We start from the raw sequence: 9,086 nt of genomic DNA, 5'->3' as shown, positions 1-9,086 counted from the left end.
GAAGGAAGGAAGGAAGAAGGAAAAGGGAGAGAAGGAAGGAAGAAGGAAAAGGGAGAGAGGGAGGGAAGGAAGGAAGGAAGGAAAGAAGGAAGGAAGGAAGGAAGGAGGAAGGTGGATCAATTATTCCTCTTGTCCAAGCAGGGCAAAACCAGTGGCATCAGGTCAATACTGAAACTGAACCAAATACCTGGACACTTAACACCATGTGTCATCCCCTGTCCATCCTCTCTCTCTCTCTCTCTCTCTCTCTCTCTCTCTGTCTCTCTCACAAACTTGCTTGACTTCATCAGCACTGGAGAGCTAAAAGGAAACAGTACAGAGTACCAGGAAAAAAATAAAACTTCTCCCACGGGGACTGTATTTCTCTAATGTATCTCCCACAAACTAAACCATGCATCTGTTCTCTGAAGTCATCCTTGGGCAGGAGTGGGTGGGTAATGTTGCTTATATTCTATCTCCTTGAATTTTTTTCCTGATTAGGTATTCTTGACTCCTCAATATTGAGCAACTGGTAGGTGTTTCACCATCTCCCTCTTTTATCCCGCCTCTTTGGCGAGACAGTGTCTGTGTGTGTCATCAACATATTAATATGTTAAAGCAATAATTCATTATGGAGGTCATTTTTTGGTTGGTTTTTTTTTTTTTTTTAAGATACAGTGTCTTGCTCTGTTGCCCAGGCTGGGATGCAGTGACATGATCAGAACTCCCTGCAACCTCTAACTCCTGGGCTCAAGTGATCTTCCCACCTCAGCCTCCCGAGAGTTGGGACCATAGGCATCGGCAACCGCGCTTGGCTAATTTTAAAATGTTTTATAGAAACGAGATCTTGCTCTGTTGCCCAGACTGGTTTTAAACTCCTGAACTCAAGCAATCCTCCCACCTTGGCCTCCCAAAGCTCTGGGATTACAGGCGTGAACCACTGCGGCCAGCCTGCAGTGGTCATTTTGAATTCTGATTTGCTTTGTTTGTTCAACAAATATTTATTAACTACCAACTGTGTACCACTGTGATCCAATTATCATTCACCTTCGGATCATAAGACTCTAGAGAAATCACCTAAAAACTGCCTCCCAGCCAGGCACTATAACTCAGCCTGTAATCCCAGCATTTTGGGAGGCCAAGGCAGGCAGATTACCTGAGGTTAGGAGTTCGAGACCAGCCTGGCCAACATGATGAAACCCCATCTCTACCAAAAATATAAAAAATTGGCTGGGTGTGGTGGCACGTACCCTGTAATCCCAGCTACTCAGGAGGCTGAGGCAGGAGAATCACTTGAACTCGGGAGGCGGAGGTTGCAGTGAGCCGAGATCGTGCCACTGTACTCCAGCCTGGGCAACAGAGTGAGACTCTGTCTCAAAAACAAAACAAAGCAAAAACAAAACAAAACAAAAAAAACCCTTGGCGGGGTCAAAAGAAAATGTAGTGATGGTTTCGCTGGAGAAAAAAAATAACTGGACACCAAAATCTGTAGTCCCTTTGGGGAAAAGAAAGTGAGTAGCCCTTGAGTTGAGTCCTGAAAAAAGATGTTTGAAGATGGTGTCTGCCTACCATCTTCAAGATTTTGGTGTTGTTCGCCAAGAATTCATGTATGAGTTAGTAGGGTCCATAATATGGTTCTGTTACTCATATCTGACCAGGACGATTTCATGGAGGGTAAGACAAGTGGTAGAGGAGAAGAAAGAAGTGTGAATTTAAAAAGAAATCAGAGGCCAGGTGTGGTGGCTCATGCCTATAATTCCAGCACTTGGGGACGCTGAGGCAGGTGGATCACTTGAGGTCAGGAGTTCGAGACCATCCTGGCCAACGTGGTGAATCCCCGACTCTACTAAAAACACAAAAATTTGCCAGGTGTGGTGGTGTGTGCCTTTAGTTCCAGCTACTTGGGAGGCTGAGGTAGGAGAATTGCTTGAACCCAGGAAGCAGAGGTTGCAGTGAGCCGAGATGGCACCACTGCACTCCAGCCTGGGTAACAGAGCAAGACTCTGTCTCAAAAATAAAATAAAATAAAATAAAATAAAATAAAATAAAGGAAATCAGAAGTGAAAGAAGTCAGACCCACAGTCTGAAAGAAGTCAGACCCACCTATTGTGTGATTCATTTATATGAAATATGAAGAACAGAAAAAAGTCTATAGAGAGAGAAAGTAGATTAGTGGTCACTGAGGGGCCGCAGAAGACGGAAATGTGGAGTGACTTCGAATGGGGACAGGGTTTCCCTTTGGGGTGATGAAAAATTTCTGGAACTAGATAGAGGTGGTGGTACAACATTGTGAACGAAGTACATTGCCGTTTAATTGTTTGCTCTAAAATGGTTAAAATGAAGGCCAGGCACAGCGGTTCACTCCTGCAATTCCAGCACTTTGGGAGGCTTCCGCAGGGGGATCACTTGAGCCCAGGCGCTCAAGACCAACCTGGGCAACATGGCGAAACCGCATCTCTACAAAAATATACAAACAATTAGCTGGGCGTGGTGGCGCACGCCTGCAGTACCAGCTACTTGGAAAGCTAAAGCAGGAGAACGGCTTGAACCCAGGAGGTGGAGGTTGCAGTGAGCCGGGATTGTACCACTGCACTCCAGCCTGGGCGACAGAGTGAGACTCTGTCTCAAAATAAATAAATAAGTAAATAATAAAAAGAAATTAAACACACGCTCTGGAGAGTAATTTGAAAGTAGCCAACATTTAGTGAGCACGTACTAGGTGCCTGGCACTGGGTATCACCTGGCTGGGCCTCCCAGCAATGCTAAGACACAGATGCCATTGTCATCCTTGCTGTCAGCAGGGGACACTGAGGCACAGAGGGCTGACTGGCTTCCCTGGGTCACACACCAATGAGTGTGCACCCTCCGGGGCTTCTCAGATGCTGACTGGCTCATGACTCATCCAGCCTCAAGTTCAAACGCAGATTCTAACTCAGCAGGGCTGAGTGGAGCCCCAGACTGGCCAAGACCTGCTCCTTTTTTTTTTTTTTTTTTTTGAGACGGAATCTCGCTCTGTGACCCAGTCTGGAGTGCAATGGTGCGATCTCGGCTCACTGCAACCTCTGCCTCCTGGGTTCAAGCAATTCTCCTGCCTCAGCCTCCCGGGTAGCTGGGATTACAGGTGTCTGCCACCGTGCCTGGCTAATTTTTGTATTTTTAGTAGAGACGAGGTTTTACTATGTTGGCCAGGCTGGTTTTGAACTCCTGACCTCAGGTGATCCACCCACCTTGGCCTCCAAAAGTGCTGGGATTACAGGCGTGAGCCACCTCACCCTGCCAAGACCAGCACTTTGAGGGGAGGATCTCTTCCCCCGAGGCTAAGTCAGTCCTCCCTCATCCATTGGACAAACTTGGCCTTGCCTGAGGGGGTCGGAAAATGCTTACCCAGAGCTCTCGCCTGTCTGTCACTGTGGAGACAGCTAGGGTTGAAAGATCCTGGAATAGAAGCTCCCGCATTTGCCCTGGGACCAGACGGTCCTCTGGTCCTATACACTAACATTTTAGATAATAATAATAAATGAAACCCTCGCCAGAGCTTTTGATGTCCACGAGTTTTACAGCTCATTTTCCCAGTAATTTCACTCAGTGTCAAATCCACCGTCTCCCTCCCGACCCCTGTAATGATCTTCTGTTTTCTTTTAGGGGAGGCTGCATTGAACTGAACCCATCTTACGTGGAGGGAAAGTGGCATTTGCGCCTAGTGACATCTTTTTTTTTTTTTTTTTGAGACAGAGTCTCACTCTGTCACCCAGGCTGGAGTGCAGTGGCACGATCTCGGCTCACTGCCACCTCCGCCTCCCAGGTTCAAGTAATTCTCCTGCCTCAGCCTCCTGAGTAGCTGGGATTGCAGGTGCCCGCCACCGCTCCCGGCTAATGTTTTGTATTTTTAGTAGAGACAGGGTTTCACCGTGTTAGCCAGGATGGTCTCGATCTCCTGACCTCAAGTGATCCGCCCACCTCGGCCTCCCACAGTGTTGGGATTATAGGCATGAGTCACCGCACCTGGCCACCAAGTGACATCTTGATACATCTCCTGAGATCTCTGTGTCTTGGAGGAAAACGGAGTATCCACACAGGGATAAACTCAGCCTCTTAGACTTCTGGAGTTGGGGGGCCTTCCTGCAGCCTGGTACTGGGGTGTTGATGGGGGACTAGGGGTCACATGGGTAAGGAGAGGTCGGGGTCAGCTATAGGCACCTGAGATCCCTGCAAGCAACCGAAGGCTATCCCCGAAAGAGCAGGTGCGGGATATGGCGAGGCTGCCCTAGAATCACTGTCCCTGAACAGGCCAGGAGCCCTGAGCCGGGGATACCTACAGAATATTCCTCCATAGCACCTAGGGCTTTGGGGAGAAGGAGAGATAGAAGCTTCCTTCTTGTTGGTTCAGCCTCTGGGAAGGTGCTCTGACCTCCTGTTGACATTCTAAATTGGCCCTTCTCCTGGGTCAACCTCTCAGGAGCCTCTAAGGAAGGAGCCTGGAGCAATCGACGTGCCCCGCCATCCTTGCCCTGCCGTCCCCAGCAGCATCTGTTGTATGAAGCTGTTAGGTTCAAAGGAAGGAGAGGGGAGAAGAGGAATTCTGCCAGTTTTTCCCACTTCTTGAGAAACAAAAGCCACCCAGAGAGACAACTCGGTCCAAAAGTAAAGAAAAGAGGGGGAGGGGCAAGAGGGATGGCTTAGAGGGGGTGTCCAGCTCTTTCTCTGCTTTTCCTTCCAGTGGGGCAAGGGAGGGAAGAATATTAAATATTAAAAGGAAGAAGTGGTTTCCTAAGACGATGTAATTATTTTCAACAGCCTAAACTCCATCTGCCATTTATCTCTCTTTTCCCAACACATTTACGCTGCGTTGATCACAGCAAACAAGGCCCAGGCACGCGGGCTTCGGGAACTTTTATTCGGAGTCCCCAAAGCCATGGGCAATTGGGGGGTTGGGGGCGGCGAGGGGATATTGCATAATTCTAAATGTTGTCACTTGCTCAAAGCAGTACGAGACTTAAAATGTGGACTTGAATGAGGGGGGGTGGGGGAGATATTAAAAAGTAGAATTTGACTTAGGTCAGAAATTCTCATTCTTGGGAAAACGTCACACGTTCAGGGCAGATGGCAAAGACGGTGGTTGCTGGGAGGGGGGTTGCCAAGGGCAATTGAATGAAAATGGATTTTTAAGAAGGAAACAGGAATACGCTGGAAATGAAGAGTCTGCCCCCCTTCTTCCCAGCAAGAGAAACTGTTCAGAAACGGGAAGAGGTTCTCAAGACAGAAGCAAGTGAAATTCAGAAATAAGCTGCCCACCCGCCAAGAAAAACTCTTCATAGAGGGAGCAGGGGAAGATCTTTGTATTTCTACCTTTGCAGATGGAGGTAATTTGCAGCAAGGAAAGAAAATCTAAACTGCCTGCAGGACTTTGCCTCCAGCATCCCCCACTCTCAGAAGCCCCACTCACCTGTCTCGCATCAGCGCTGGGGCTCAGGCGACGCGGCTAGTGGTCAGCACTGCGAGTCCTCCAGGGGGCCAGAGGGTCCCACCTCGTCAGCATCCAGGGGTCTGAGCCATCTGAAGTCCATGCATCCATGGCCCATCCAGTGGAAAGAAGAAGGGTGGCCCAGAGAGAGGAGGGAGGAAAGTGGGTGCCAAGAAAAGCAGTTTTCTGAGCAGAGGGCTCCCCACAAAAGCAGACACTGAACGGGGATGCTGTACCAGCTGCCAAGGGGGAAAAAAAAAAAAGGAGGAGGAGGAGGTTTCCCTGATGCTGGGAGGAGGGAAAGGAGGACCGATCGTTCTCAGCTCCTGATCGTTTTAGCGAAGTGCTACATGGGGACTCAGCCTGGGGAGATCAATCCAAGCAGAAGCTTAGAGCAAGCCAGCCCCACTGCTCCTCAGGGGGAACAATAATTTACGATTTCTTACTCTCTTCTTTACGCCCCTTAACACTGCACCGTGACCTCCCAGCACAGGGCAGAACTGTCGTCTCAGAAAGGAGCCTTCTTTTTTCTTTCTTTCTTTTTTTCCCGGTTCAGGCTTCCCTTAAAGAGCAGAGGAACGGTGTTAAGAAGAGAATTCTCTCTCTTCCACTGGTTCCTGTCGGGGGTCCGGGGAGGGGGCGTGTAGAACAGGCAAGCAGGCAGCAGGGATATGGAATCGTGTTATAATTTAACCATCTCCACTCCGCCACATTGCAACCTAAATTATTTATGCGCTTAGAAAAATGATAATTAGAGGACAGCTGCTAGCCTCCTCTCTGAGTCTGTCGTGTTCGTTCTGGAAACAGCTTCCCCGTAGCTGATCTCCTCCCTTAGGCAGAGGGGTTGTATTGTTAAAAAAGAAAGGCAGGGAAAAGGGAAGTTGAGTCTTTTCATGCAAAACAGCGATCGATGGCAACTTGGTAAGTTTGTTTGCAATCTGTGTAGACTTATGCTCCCAAAACTAGGGTAATCCCGTGTCTCTTTTCAAAGGGGCCTCCTGTTAAACATGGGGGTTGTGTTTTTCCTATAAGAAGCATCAAGGGGCCAGGTGCGGTGGCTCATGCCTGTAATCCCAGCACTTTGGGAGGCTGAGGTGGGTGGATCACCTGAGGTCAGGAGTTTGAGACAAGCCGGACCAACGTGGATTAATCCCGTCTCTACTAAAAATACAAAAATTAGCCGGGTGTGGTGGTGCGTGCCTGTAATCCCAGCTACTCAGGAGGCTGAGGCAGGAGAATCGCTTGAACCCGGGAGGCGGAGGTTGCAGTGAGCTGAGATTGTGCCACTGCACTCCAGCCTGGGCAACAAGAGAGAAACTCTCATTAAAAAAAGAAGCAGCAGCATCAAGGGTACAGAGAGTCTCTGTATTTTTCTCAAGGCTGAGCCGAAATGGGGAGAATCTACCTCATTAAGAACAAAGCAGCATTTAGACAGGTGGGGAAAATCGAACCTGGCTGGGTGTTAGGGGCTTTTAAGGAATTCATGTGAGTTCTGTTAAGGACTGTTGGCGGTATTTTGTTATGATGTTCTTTAAAAGTATTTGTCTGTTAGAGATGCATATGGAAGTACTTATGGATAAGGTGATATGATACCTGGATTTGCTTTTTAAAAAACTCCAGGAAACAGCACCGGATAAATAAAATATGGTATAGCTATGCAATGGAATATTATTCAGCCATGAAAAGGAATGAAGCACTGATCCATGCTGCAACGTGGATGAACCTCAAAAACATGATGTTGAGTGAAAGAAGGCAGACACAAAAGACCACATAGTGTATGATTCCGTTTATGCAAAATGTCCAGAATAGGCAGATCCATAGAGATGGAGAGCAGGTTAGTGATTGTCAGGGGCAAGGGGAGACGAAATTTGGAGAGATTGCTGTCAGGGATCGGGTTTCCTTTTGGGGACATGAAAATGTTCTGAAACTAGATAAAAGTGGTGGTTTTCACAACATTGTGAATGTACTATGGAATTGCATTTTATTTATGTATTTTTATTTATTTGTTTATTTATTTATTTTTGAGACAGAGTCTTGCTCCTTTGCCCAGGCTGGAGTGCAGTGGCATGATCATAGCTCACTGCAGCCTCAATTTCCCAGGCTCAGGTGATTTTCCCACCTCAACCTCTCAGGTAGCTGGGACCTCAGGCATGCATTTTTGTATTTTTTTTTTTTGTAGAGACAGGGTTTTGCTATGTTGCCAAGGTTAGTCTCTAACTCCTGGGCTCAAGCGATTCTCTTGCCTCAACCTCCCAAAGTGCTGGGATTACAGGCGTGAGCCACCCTCGTGCGTGGCCAATTGGCAGTTTTCTGCTCTTTCGGTGTATCTTTTCCCGTCTTTTCTGGCGGGATTTTTTTGTTTTTTTTTTTAATAGAGGTGAAATTCACATAACATAAACTTAACTATTCTAAAATGCAATTCTGGCCAGGTGTGGTGGCTCACGCCTGTAATCCCAGTACTTTGGGAGGCCAAGGCAGGCGGTTACTTGAGGTCAGGAGCTTGAGACTAGCCTGGCCAACACAGTGAAACCTCATCTCTACTAAAAATATGAAAATTAGCCGGGCATGGTGGTGGGGAAGGGAAGGGGGAAGGGAAGGGAAGGGAATTGCTAATTGGAGAAGCTGGGTGATAGGGCCTTGGTGATTTGCTATATTTTTCATTGTATTCTTCTCTCTACTTCTCTACTTTGTGTTTTTTTGAAATTTTGTTTTTGTTTTTGAGACAAGATCTCATTCTGATGCCCGGGATGGAGTGCAGTGGTACAGTCATGGCTCACTGCAGCCCAAACCTCCTGGGCTCAAGCAATCCTCCCGCCTCAGCCTCCTGAGTAGCTGGTACTATAGGCTCACGACACCATGCCCAGCTAAATTTTTTGATTTTTGTGTAGAGATGGGGCCTCGCTATATTGCCCAGGCTGGACATTTTCTATTTTATTTTTAATTTTTTTTGTTTTGTTTCCTTTTCTTTTCTTTTATTGAAATTTTCTATTTTAAAGAGATGTTTGGGAAGTGTGGATTAAGAAGGATGCAGCCCATGTCAATGGGCTTGGACCAACAGAGATTGGGGGTTTTGGCTGGGTGCAGTTGTTCACACCTGTAATCCCAGCACTTTGGGAGGCCAAGGAGGGTGGATCACCTGAGGTCAGGGGTTTGAGACCAGCTTGACCAACATGGTGAAACCCGGTCCCTACTAAATACAAAAAAACTAGCCAGGTGGTGCATGCCTATAATCCCAGCTACTTGGGAAGCTGAAGCAGGAGAATCACCTGAACCCGGGAAGCGGAGGTTGCAGTGAGCAAGATTGCACCATTGGGTGAGTCCAGCCCCTAGTTCAGCAGCCAAGGGAGCCACTAGGATGTGAAGCAACTCAAAGCAAAGCTGGTGGGATTTTCCCCAGGCCAGGAGGCCTCCAGGTCCGTCACCTACACTGGAGTGTGGAGAAGAAGTCAGCCCTGGGGTCCCTGGGCCTGGAGAACAAAAGGACCCGATCCACCCTGCCAGCCTGGGATGCTGCTCAAGCTTCATCTCCACATCAGTAAGACCAGGCTAATCCTTCATACCTGGTGGGGATTTTGTGAGCATTAAATGAGAGCGTGTTGGCCAGGTGCGGTGGCTCACGCCTGTAATCCCAACACTTTGGGAGGCC

The sequence above is a fragment of the Mandrillus leucophaeus genome, unplaced genomic scaffold (genome assembly GCF_000951045.1).
Source record: "Mandrillus leucophaeus isolate KB7577 unplaced genomic scaffold, Mleu.le_1.0 Scaffold230, whole genome shotgun sequence".
NCBI classification, from domain to species: Eukaryota; Metazoa; Chordata; class Mammalia; order Primates; family Cercopithecidae; genus Mandrillus; species Mandrillus leucophaeus.
Note: the sequence above shows the minus strand (reverse complement) of the source record.